The sequence below is a fragment of the Centruroides sculpturatus genome, unplaced genomic scaffold, assembly GCF_000671375.1.
Source record: "Centruroides sculpturatus isolate CEXI.00-Female unplaced genomic scaffold, Cexi_2.0 scaffold127, whole genome shotgun sequence".
NCBI classification, from domain to species: Eukaryota; Metazoa; Arthropoda; class Arachnida; order Scorpiones; family Buthidae; genus Centruroides; species Centruroides sculpturatus.
The window spans coordinates 994,120-1,007,592 of record NW_019385000.1 but is presented as its reverse complement, the minus strand read 5'-3'; the positions used below and the strand labels follow the sequence as shown (position 1 = coordinate 1,007,592).

The window sequence follows — 13,473 nt, the reverse complement described above, 5'->3', positions numbered from 1 at the left end:
TTTCAGTGTTGACGTATTTACCGAGCCGCGACATTGTACATTCGTTAAAACAAAGATTTTTATTAAATATATTTATTTTTTCTGTTTAATATTATTGGGTATGTATACATTTGCATTAAATTAATATTAAAATACTAAACGTTTAGGTACCCACGAGTCAAGATATTAAACTTAATAGTCTAATAAATGGCGTCCGAATCCATAGCGCCAATGAATGTATCCCGTATCAGTTTATTCAGGAAAACACCTTACGACGCAATAGCACTTCCGGCGATCACAAATTATCGTTAGTGAGACATATCTACTTCTCATTGGCCAGACAATATTTATCTCTCCTTGGCCACCTTGAATTTTCCCACTCAAACTGACCTTATATATGCGCTACGGCGACCGGTGGTCGACCAATCAGTGTCTTCGCTCGTCTGTAGCTCTACATCAGGTTAACATATCCTTTCAACTAAGGAAAGTTTGACTGATGAAGTTTGTGAGTTAGACAATGTTGGGAGCAAAGTGCAAATGTAAAAAGGAGCATCATATTCGACCATATTCCAAAATTCTTAATAAAAGAAATCAAAAATGTAAACAATTAAAGACGGATACTTTTTCCGAAAAATGTAAGAAATTCAAAACTAAAATTTTTAAATAAAAACATTTTACTTTATTTTATTATAAAATACATTTTAAAAATTAAAAATTTATATGTATTTTGTATTATATTTGTATTAATAAACAAAATTATTAGCTTATTTTTCATTTATGTAGAACGTAACCCTATACCTCACTGTAAATATGGGTTCGTTTTACACCAATTCAATTTGCACCAGCTTTTGTAGGAATGGAACTGCGGCGTAAACTGAGGGCTACCTGTAATGCTAAAGAAATAGCAATTAATACTGAAGATAATGAGATTATTAGAGATCATTTCTTTAAATACAATATAATGTAACAGAAAATATAAGTAGTTTAATAAAAAAAAAATCAAATGAAACTAAAATCATTTGACTCCACTTCAACATGTGGCATGCCGTGACATTTGATGATAGGGAAGCTGTGTTTCAATAAGAAGCCGACTTCCAGGGGCAATCAGTTAATTCTTTCTTTAAATGTATTTTTAATAGATTATTTATCTGATGTACTTAATAAATAAACAAGTTCAATATAATTACCTCTGTTATTAGATCTAATATATTTCATATGCCCTTTAAATGCCAATTCTTGCTTTGATAAAAACATATAACATCTATTTATTTAGATATAATATATCTATTACCCATAATTATCTCGTTACAATTTTCAATATTTATTTTATATTATTTACTAATGTTAAATTCTATTCCGCTTCGATTTCCAAATTGCTTCAAATACGAAAGAATCGACGATTTTTCGTGTCTTTTGCCAGCTAAATTGTCAAAGACATTCTTATTCCACACACTAATTTCACTCTGTAAATGCATTTTTATGCATTTACAGAGCCATTTTATCGTGAAAATATCGAACAAATTTTTTTATTGAAGCGTTTATATTTAACTTAGGCATTGGCCTTTCTCTTTTAATAATGTTTTCTTTTTCATTATATGATCTCGAGCCAAAACTTTTTTAAAATAAATTTTCAATATCGCAATTACATTCCGAATCGCTAGCCACGATATAAGGGCTAAAATTAAAAATAAAATTATAAAAACTTACTTGGTGAAATAAAATGTGTGGTGGATATACATACCTGGTACAAAACATTCTTCAATTGTATGAATATACTTTTAAAGAAAATTATAATTAAATATAGCTTTGTAATGAAACGTACATAAAAATAACATAAAATATTCTTTACTCTTTAAATCTTAACCACTTAGTCAAATAGCTCCCTACGAGTGGAATCAGAGACGGTCCTGCTAGGTGTGCGGTGTGTACATGCACACGGGCTGCCAAATCCCGAGGGTGCCGATACCGGTCAATTTCAAATGCCTCTTTTGTCACATCACTAGTATACCTCAAAAGACGCGACAGGGTTCTTGTAAATTTTAAACATTTCTCACCATAGCTGTAAAAGTCTAAATATGTTAAACTTAATAGATTATCCGTCGTTTGTTTTCTAACTAATTCGTTTTAGGACCAGGTGTTGTCCACGGAAATTTCCAAAATTTACAACTTTTTGGTCACTCTCGTTGAACTGGAAAAATGTCTGTCTTTATTACATCTAATATTTCAAAGAAATCGGTCCCACTGTACTTGGCTAGGGATTGGTTCGGTTAGGCTTTGGTTTAAGTAAAATTTCGAATCTTTCATCAGGGTTTTGTTTATGTCCCCAATTCCCCAATCGCTTAATTATTTAACTACTTCTTAAGTAGAAATAAGTCGAAACCGGTTACTTTGTACTCGAATATTCGTAGTCTCGGGAAAAAGTGGAAAGACAAATTTTTATGACAAACAGATACATAAATCGTAAATTTAAGAAAAATAAATTCTAGAGCTTTTTCTGTACCTCGCACATCTCTCTCATTCATTAAATTTAGTTGTAAATGATGCTACCAAAGTAACAGTTAATTTTTTAACATTATACAACAATCGTACACGTTTTTTTCTACATCCCCTTAAAGATGGGACATACAAAATCGTAACATCACCAGTTTAACATTGAAATCCATGAGTAATATAAAATCAGAGAGCGGAATAAATATATCAAATATTTAAACAGATTTTTTTAAACTCCCGTCAACTATACAGAAAACTATCATAAAAACATACAGGTAAATTCTTATCGGTTGGGTTAAGTTATAAATCTACTTGTGATTGACGTAATCGGGCGAGGGCGGCCAAATATCTAGCGGGTGGGCGGCTAACAGCCCAGAACCGGTCCTGGATAGAATTGGATGCATTATACGTGTAGCATCCACCCAAGGTCCTAGGCTTCCGCCGGTTAAACTGGGTGAGGTTGATGCTCTGTAAAGCGCATGCACGAATCCGGCTTTTTGGATGCTGACAGTACAGCGTTTCCACTCCGCTACTCCGCCACTAATATTCGAATATACCATAGCAATCTTATCTTTTTTTGACGTGTAGTATAGAAATTTGTAATAAGATACATAATGCGATTATAATGAAATATTGTGCGATTATTTTCATATAATTAAAATTAACATGTATTTATTTTTTATAAAATACAAGGGAAGCGACACATCCACTGCTTCTAATGACGGCACGCCACTGGTAAATACTGTTTATATACTTTTTATTGTGGGTTATTGGTAGATTGCATACTATTCAATTGATATTAATGCCTAGTAATTTTTAAGTAAATAAATAAGCTATTAATATTCACACTGTAAACATCTGTACTGTAATCACTTTTCGCTTGTGCCAATGATAGATCTTACATCTAGTGGTATTAGCGCGAACTACGTAATGGCGGCTGCTATGGGTATAAAGTATGTGGTCTCTTAGAATTAGAAAGTGTTCAACCTACAGTGGTAAATAATAAGTATTGCTGTAAATTTGGATGTAAGTCTAAAGGTTCATCAAACTCAGTACATATGCACACATTCCCAAAAAATAAATTACTGCGAAAAAAGTGGGAAATAAAACTGAAGTTATCAGTTTAATTTTACCAACACCAACATCTAATTTTGCTGAGCTTAAAATTATTTTATTTTTACAAATGTTTTCACCCTATCTAATATAGGCCATCGTCAGGTTTAATATTATAAATGTTCCAAAATAGAATGTACCGTTTTTGAATATTTTACATATTTAAAATTCAAAAAAAATAATTTAACTTTAAAATAAATTGAAAGAAGTGTGTATATTAAATAAACAAATAAAACATAGAAAATAAAGCTAACTAGAAAGAAACATGATTTAAGGGTTTTTAAATCCCATTCTTTTTTCTATTATATATTTCCATACTGTTGGAAGCCCATTAGCATCCTTAGCATTTAGGCAATGGTTTTTCATTTTAATTTTATAAATTTCCACCTTTTCCATCTCCAACATAATGGATGGAGAGTGCACAGTTTTAATGACTAGCCCTTCCCATTTTACAATCGCTCCTTTAGTCTGTGCCATAATCGCTAATATTGTGTTGTGTCATTTGTCAACGTTGTATCTATGTTCTCGCATACATACCGCCAGGCTTCTTCTAGTCGCACCCACATAATCTTTTTGATTCCTAACTGTTGATTTTCAAATGAGATTTTATATACCCCAATTTTCTCTTCCTTTTTTACACCATCTTTATCGTTCTGTAGCAAGCTATAGATATTGGGTGCTCTTTTTCTAATAAAAACTTAAGAATCCTCTATAAAAGAGCTCCCAATATCTATAGATTGCTACAGAACAATAAAGATAGTGTAAAAAAGGAAGAGAAAGCTGGGGTATATAAAATGGAAATATATAATAGAAAAAAAAATGGGACTTAAAAACCCTTAAATCATGTTTCTTTCTAGTTAGCTTTATTTTCTATGTTTTATTTGTTTATTTAATATACACACTTCTTTCAATTTATTTTTAAGTTAAATTATTTTTTTGAATTTTAAATATGTAAAATATTCAAAAACGGTACATTCCATTTTGGAACATTTATGATATTAAACCTGACGATGGCCTATATTAGATAGGTTGAAAACATTTGTAAAAATAAAAGAATTTTAAGCTCAGCAAAAGTAGGTGTTGATGAAACTGAAATGAATTAGTTGCTAAGAGGTGGATAGATATGAAGTTATGTTTTAGCATTTCCTCTCCTTTTATAAGACATATTTTTTGATCACCCACATATTCTAAAATGTCACAAAGTGTAATCATCATGACATAAACGACTACGAAATCAACTAAGAATAATGTCGGACACAAATGCAGATAAAACGTTTTGACTACAGAGAGAAAAGATATTAAAAAGACAACACACATGTAACTCTCGTATGTTGCCCTTTGTGGCAGCCATTTTGGTCAACTCATACGCCACCTATATTTACTGGCACAAGCGAATAATCACTGTAAACATTTGGAACAGCTATGTGTTTATGATGTTTTTGATTTTATTTCAATTTTAAATCAATATAATGTTTGGTCTGCTTTGATGAATTGTTCTGTCTATGATTATGGCTCAATAATAGTATATTTTGTATGTGTTGTTTTCTAAGACTATAATAACAAAATCAAAGACACTGAGTTCAGCGTTACATGCGTTTTTTTTATCGCTAGTACTTTCAACGAACTTATTGTCGTCGTCCTCAGGCAAATACAGATATTTACCAAACAATTTTAAATAAAAATAATCGAATGCAGAATATAACGCATAAGATAAGCTAAAATTATGTTAAAGCCGTTAAGAACACGAAGTAAATATTTAAACATAATTCGAAAACCGAATGAGCAGAAAGCTCTGTGAAGTGCGAGCTGGCGCAAGCGCAGAGCCATGCTCACGCTACATGCATACTAGAGACTGCTAATACTCGCTTAAACGCTTATACAGCGTGACCCATACACTAGGCAGCTCGAGCGTAGGGGTGTTGCAAGTGTCCAAGGTGGTAGTGAGGAGAGATTCCCATATAAAAACAATTTTTCGATTCTTGCAGCTCTTGAGCATAACCGCTTGGGACCATAGCGGGTTGTAACCCTGCTCAAGTACCTTCCTTGCGAGCTCGGTGGTGTGTCTTCCCCTCCTAACATCATCTTGGTGCTCATCAAGGCGGCTGGAAAGCATTCTAGTGGTGGCCCCGATATATCTTGTGTTTACTCCCGTTGCCTGATTTTCCAAAGGTACGGCATAGACCCCCGATTTCTCAAGGGTGGAAAATTTGTCTCTATCATTACAAATAAGTTTGCATAGGCTTGGAAGTGGGGTTAAAGGTAGTACAAGGTTGCGCTGCTTAAAGACTCTGCAGATGTGTAAAGATAGGGGTCCAAGGTAAAGTTCGTTGAAAGTACTAGCGATAAAAAAACGCATGTAACGCTGAACTCAGTGTCTTTGTTTTTGTTATTATATATTAATTTGGCGTGTTACCTTTCGTATTGATTTCTAAGACTACTTATAATGTGTATTTATAGTATAGTAGAAGAGTCTATAATAACTTCTGTTTGTATGCAAGCTTTTCATATATTATTTGCTTTTGGTTATGTTTAATATTAATAGTCTGTATATGTTAAAAGTAAAGATGTGTGAATATCACTTTTTCTTGAATACAAATATTAACTAGTTCTGGAATATCTCAAATACTTAGTGAACCTACTTATCTTACTTACTTAATAATTTATTTACTATCTATTATTTAATCTGTCTTATTTATTTTAATACATTAATAAATTAATAAAGTGAAAAAATTACTAACTTTTAAGAAATGAAACTTTGAATTTTAATTTTGACTGAACTTTAAAGCAGCTTTTGTAAGTACTCTTATCTCAACTACAATAGATTAACAAATAATTATTCTCATTCTCATCTACTACAGATTTTTATTAAGAAAACAAAAATTCAAAAATGTTCAGGATCTAGTCTGTGTCTTTTCTTGTCACAAATTAAATCAGTGTTTAAGGTTTGTTGCATGTGATTGAATAAAAAAATTCCAGATTTTGAAATAGTTCTTAAGCTGATACATATTCATAATTTTAAAGTAAAATTTTTCAGTCTATGACTGTTAAATAAAAGAGGATATACTAGATCATGAAGAAAATTTAAGAAATATGACTTTCATCAAGGCAATGGAAATGGTCTAGAACCACCATACTCAACCTTTTTTTCTCTCGGGCCACATACACATGATAGCTATTACACGCGAGCCGCAACATAACAATTATAATAAAAAACTTACTTAATTTCTCAATTACCCTAGAAATTTAGTGTGACTGTTGATATTGCAAACATTTTTTCACAATTTCATTTAAATCTTTTTTTTTTTAATACTCCTTCCGCCCTGTGGGCACTAAGAGGACCTCTTATAGCAGGCCCATAGCAAGCACCATTATAGCAGGCACCATTGTGGGCCTGGCCGAACCCAGGCCCACAATGGTGTGACCGGGTGGTGAGGGATGGGGCCCGACATATCCGAACAGACCACTCCCCGAAAAATTCCTGGAGGATTCCCTGATCCGACCGGATTCTATCCAGAGCGGTAGGCTGTCAATTCCTTTAAATCAGGTTTGTAACTGCTGCATGCTACTCGTAAAACGGCATCCAGGTGTGAATCAGTAAGCCAGTTTCTATATATGTTCTTTGCATATTTCATTTTTGAGTATGACGTTTCACATAGATACGTTGATGCAAACAATGTAAGTAAAATTTGAGCACATTTTTTACAGTCTTATATTGATCGGGCACTACTTTCCAGAAGTGGTAATTATTTCCAGAAGTCAGTGTAATTATTTTCTGCTCTCTTTTACGTCCGGGCCACTCACAAAAGCTCCGCGGGCCACTCACAAAAGCTCCGCGGGCCACAGGTTGAGTATGGTGGGTCTAGAATGACTACACCAAATGGGATACAAAAATCTATGATCTCATGACTGTGTGGTCATATTATGAACAACTGATGATTTATGTACTAAATAATTTGCCAATTCTTCTGGATCAAAGATTTTTGTACCTTGGATGGCATTTATATTTGATTATTACAATACTTTTTACTTGTTAGTCAACAGTTTTGTTTCATTTCATTGTTTGTTGTTTTGCATTATGGTCAGCATTATTTCATTATGGCTGTTGTTTTGCAATAGCCTTGTTTTCAAAATGTAATACTATAAGTATAACAAGTTTGCACACAAACACCATCTAAGACATTTAACACTTTATAAACCTGTAAGCAAGACAGAAAATACTGATGTGCAAAACTTACTGGTGTCTGTCTTTTATGTATTGTGTTATATCAAGATCAGTTTTGCATAGCTTTAATGACATGTTGTTTTGGTCATCCAGAGTCAAAGCTTTGAGTTATAATGTTTCTTGTTTTTGTAGGAATACTCTCACAGCGTCTTTAATTGTTTATTGAAAAGATTTGTTATAGCTCTGAGGCCTTGTCCTCCTCCTTTATAGGGAAAAGTCATACTTTCTATAAGATTTAGGATGATGTTATAGTTAGTATTTTCCTTTGAAATCAGTCTAATTCTGCATGTCCAAAATATAACTTTAAAAAATAAGTGGTTTTCAATCTTTTTTTATCTCAAGGCACACAAACATATAATTAAATTTCCATGGCACAAATTTATGCAGGGAAAAAAAATCACAGAATTTAAAGTTGTGTTTGTAAACATTCTATTGCCATATTACTTGCCACTTAACCTAATTCTTTTTGTCTATATTTTCTGTGAATTAAATAAAACAGTATTGTTGTTCCTTAAAACAGCAACAGGTTACAACAGTAGTTATCTAAAGTAAAAATTTTCATTTACATAAGAGAAGCAATTAACAAGTCTTAATTTGCATTTAAAACTGGCATGATAATTGCCTTTAGAAACCTGTCCAATGTCCCGCTATTTCTAAGTTAAAATAATTTAAACTAAATAGGGACAATTATAGATACATTTTTGCTTTAAAGAAAATTTTATTTTAAATGAAATAACACAGTGTTATGCATATATAATTTTGCTTATGAATATAAATTTTTTACTACATTACGAGTATGTATATGCTTATTTACTATAACAATGAAAAACTCATATAATCAATTTAGAGGTTTTAACTTTGATATGTATACTTATTGTTCTTTGGGCTTCTTTTGAAAATAATTTACTGTATTTACTCGCATATAAGATTCATTTTCCACTGTTTCAAAAACTTAGGTCGTCCTATATGTGCGAGCGAAGGATTCTTTTCATTTTTGCAATAATTTTTGTGAACTGTGTATTTACATTTTTTACCGGATTCTCGCTTTCTAGCATTTAAAAACAAAAGTATTTTATCTGGGTCATTTGAATCATTCTCGTGTACAAGGGCATACCCAGTGAGAGCAGCTGCCCCTCTCTAAAAGAAAAATTAAAGTATATTAATTGACACACAGCACAGACATATCAATTTAATATCACTTTGAATAATGAATATTGTGACTAGACTAGAGCCATCTGTCATAAAATCTCACTCTCCCTCTCCACTTCCTTGAAACTAATATGAGTTGCTCCCTCTAGTTCAGATCCTGGGTACACCTCTGTTTGTGTATTGTCAAGAGTAAAGATGAATAGCAATAGGAAAAGCAGAGCTTTTGAATTGAATTCCAAAATTACACAGGAACCCAATACGTATAAGCTTTAATTCATTCCCATGTGAAAACAGATGATTATTTGGAAATCTGAATTCAGAGAAACTCATAAGTGTAATCGATGAAGAGTGAATTCGACTGTTAAGAATTGGCAAAAAATGTTCCCCATTGTCCAGCTTTACATGAACAAATTATGTTGTTGATTTTACAAGATTTTTCCTTGAAGTTTAAAATGCCAGTAATTTTTGCAGAATAATGTGTGCATTCACATGCATTTGATATTTTATTTGTGATTAAACTAAATAAAATTAGAATTTTATTAATAAATCTAATTTTCTTTATTTTTATCTTTAAAGTCACACCTTGTCCTATATGTGAGATCCTCTTATGCCAGTAAATACAGTACCAATATTTAATAATGTTCAAAAATTTTCATGGCATAATCCTCTCACGACACACCAGTTGAAAATCAATGCTCTATATCGGGGGTCTCCAACATGTGGCCTGCGGGCCACATGCGGCCTAAGGCACGTTCCAATGATGCCCAATAAACGTGTAAACAAAACTGAAAAATTTTTAAATTTATTATTTATTTATTTATTTATTTCAATGGTATAAACTCAAAAAAGAAGTTGCACAAAGTTTACACACATTTTATTTTTGAGTGGAAAGAAAATATTTTCAAATACTTGGAAAGATGTGAATGAGGAAGGAATACTAAATAAAGCTGGAGTAGTGACTCAAAGAGTATAGTCCCAAATTCGGGGAAAGGAGAGAAAGGCCAAAAGATATAAAGTAGTGAGAAAGGTTAAATAGATCTGTTATGCAAATATTGACCTTTAATTTTCCAACCTTCCTCACTTTATCTTTTGTCCTTTCTCTCTTTTCCCCTCGTTTGGATTTCTAATCCTTGAGTCCCAACTCCAGCTTTATTTAGTATTCCTTCCAGCGTTGCAAGATTTGGCTACTTTGTGCCAAATTTGGCTACCCTTTTTGTTAGTTTGGCATAAAAAATATCAATTGGCGTATTGGCTACTTGTTGGTCTACATATTATTTATAAATATATTAGTTGAATAAAAATGCACTTTAAAATGGTGTTTCGTTGTTTTTTTATTAGAGACCAAAATAAAAATATTTGTGTTTTTCAAACAAATTTTTGTTTCCTCTACAATAAATGAATTTATCTATTTCTAAGTATAAATTGAAAGTGTCTGTAGAAGTAATTTTTTAAATATTCTTTTTCGTGATAAAGTTTTAATACTTATTACTATAATCTAGATATGTTAATTCTTAAATATACAAGTATATTTAAGGATTGGGCTACAAGTATATATAATATATTATTACTTGTGGCCCAAAACATTGGAAGAAGTCTTGGAGACTTCTTCCAATGTGGCCCAGAGAAACAAAAAGGTTGGACACCCCTACTCTATATGAATGTGTGAATATTGGGACTATTGAGTGCTTTGCACTGAATTTTGTTGTTAGTATACAAACATCACTAAACCCGATATATAATAAAGCTACACACCAACCGAATGCCGAAAATATATCAGGCTAGTATAAGGCTAATTATTAAATGAATGAATTTTCGGCATTCGGTTGGTGTGTAGCTTTGTTGTTAGTATTGAGATTAATCTGTTAAATTCCTTTGTTAGTCTCTGGTTTGGTTTATTTGTATAGATTGTACAAACTTGGCCAATTCAAATCCTAAATATTTGTAGACCTTTTCCTCATTCATGAATTTAATATTTCCATTTCTAAATGTAAATTCATCCTTTTTCAGGAATCTTTTTCTATGATAGTGTTTTGCATTTGTTTAGGCCAAACTACATTTGTATGGAGTCTCATCATGTCAATGGAGTAAGAATGTTTACTTCAAATATTAATTATATATTATCATTTGCAATACAGATATAAACAATAATTTCTGAAAAAATATGTATCATGTTTTCTCAATTTTAAGACGAGTACAAATGAAATGAACACACATCAATTGAATAAAATATTTAATGATGAGATTTGCCAAGTGTCTGAATAAATACAAAAAATAATTTGTGTTTGAATTACTAAATTTTAAGATACTTTTTTGTATCCATTTTTATTCATCCAAAATACAGATGTGTCATGCTTGTAATAATTTCTAATTGTTGTTTTGGACTTTGAAGAAAAATATAATATTTTACATTCAAAGTCCAAAATAACTATCAAAATTATCCACATGATACATATGGTGACCATATCTTTTTTGGAGAAAATAAAGAACAAATCAGAAATTGTTTAGTAATATAAAAAAAAGCAGGCTACCTTTATTTGTTTCACTAAAACTAAAAAGCTTTATAACATTTAGGCCTATTATAAAATTAAGCATATACATAGCATTTTAAACAATCATATTATTATTTTAATTTTGATACTTTACACAAGATTTAACTTTTTTAATAAATCAAATTTATGTTTTAAAAATTCATGAAACTGTATACAATTCATATCAAAGTTACATTTAGTATAAATGCTTGTTTCCAATGTTTTGATTTTTAATTGGGTTTTCTCACTGGTCAAAGCATTGTTCACTAATGAAAATACTTCCATATTTCGAAACCGTGTTGTATCTTTATATCTGTTTAAAAAACTGGAACAACAAAAGCTGGAATAAATGAATGAGTTATGCCATGTGTTGATTACTGTGCTACATTGCAGTTTTTAAACAGATCAACAAAAGCTTGAATAAATGAATGAGTTATGCCATGTGTTGATTACTGTGCTACATTGCAGTTTTTTAAACAGAAAATACTTGTTCGGTAGAGTCTTTAGATCCAGGAAATCATAAGAAAATTCAACAATTTATAAAATGGTTTTAAAAGAAGTATGTTTATCTATCAAATATTTAAGAAATTCAACCCATCTACATTGCAGGTCTAATCATTTTGTTGACATTTTATGTATGTATTCAAACACATTTTAATTGAAACATTTCCAACTACTTTTAGAACCTGCTTCAGGCTATTAAGCCATTTGAGAATTGAATGAGATTCTTTGTATTCCAAAACAAAATGATGATCTTTAAGGATCAGAACTGTGGATTTCATCCACATTTTCATCCGTCATTACTGAAATGGGCTTTCTAGAGCATGGCTCATCAATTACCTCAAAATGACCACTTGAAAATATGTCACTCATTTCTTTACCAGTATTAGAGAAGAGCGGTCCTGTCAAGGACTCAGTGAATCTCCTGTGTCAAGTACCAAACTACCATGTTAGGATGTCAAATGCTTGAAACAGTGCTCTCTGATCACTAAACATTATCATTAATGTCACTGTTAACAAATAGTTGTTATATATATTATTGTATACATAACATCATGCCATGCTAGAAACATTAAGTTTATAATATGTCTATGCACAATTCTGACATTCTGTATTTGAAATGTAACTCTAGATTTTTTCTACAAATTATTTCATTAAACAAAGTTTTCCTACATAAACATCAGCTAAAAAGACATTGTTTTGAAGATAATAATTCCATGAAGTACTGTATTTGGTATTAAAAACCAAATAACCAAACAAAAATGTAACTACAAAATGTTAATTAGACAGATTCTGTAGTATGCTTTATTTTTTGAAATGATTGAATGTTTTTTGAATGTTTTTATTTAGGTGAGAATTTCCTACCAAACAAATAACTCATGTAAGTTATCTTTTCCTGTTTGTTTATTATTTAGCAATTGTCACCATTAAAATATTAATATTTAATTACTCATTAAATTACTCAAGAGTATGACAATTGCAATATATTATTTCAAAATTATGGAAACTTTTCACACTAGTAATACAAGCCTACTTTGTATTTTCTATATAAAAATACCCAGAGCTGCAGTCATGCCAAGGCAGTGCCCTGGTACTTTCTTTAAGCAGGACAAAGTCCTTATACTTTGTGAACATCTAAGTTGGACTTTAGACTATGTATATTGCCAAAAACTGAGAAAATTATGTCTTGCACAGTTTTTTATACTGTTTCACAAATGTATAAGTCAAATTGTGTCACAAAACCATCCTTATCCTTTATCCTACAAAACCACGTACACAGTGGCACTTCCATAGAGAGTGACAATTCAAACAGGGTGCTAACTGGCACTCTGGCACTTTTAAATTTACAACTGCATGCTTAAAAATACCTAAGCTGTTTCTAATCACATAGTAAAAAAAATCTATGTCCTTATATTATGGTAGAAGGAAATAGTTAACCTTTTTTTTCCTTTTTATATGTTTTAATGTTACACAGACTCAGGAACTGTGAAA

The 13,473-nt window shown here is 31.3% G+C and overlaps 1 pseudogene; it reads right to left on the bottom strand.

Annotated features, from left to right (window-relative positions):
- The window catches only part of LOC111633214, a 20,159-nt pseudogene extending 7,104 nt beyond the window's left edge, over positions 1 to 13,055 (bottom strand).
- Between the last annotated feature and the right edge of the window lie 418 nt (positions 13,056 to 13,473).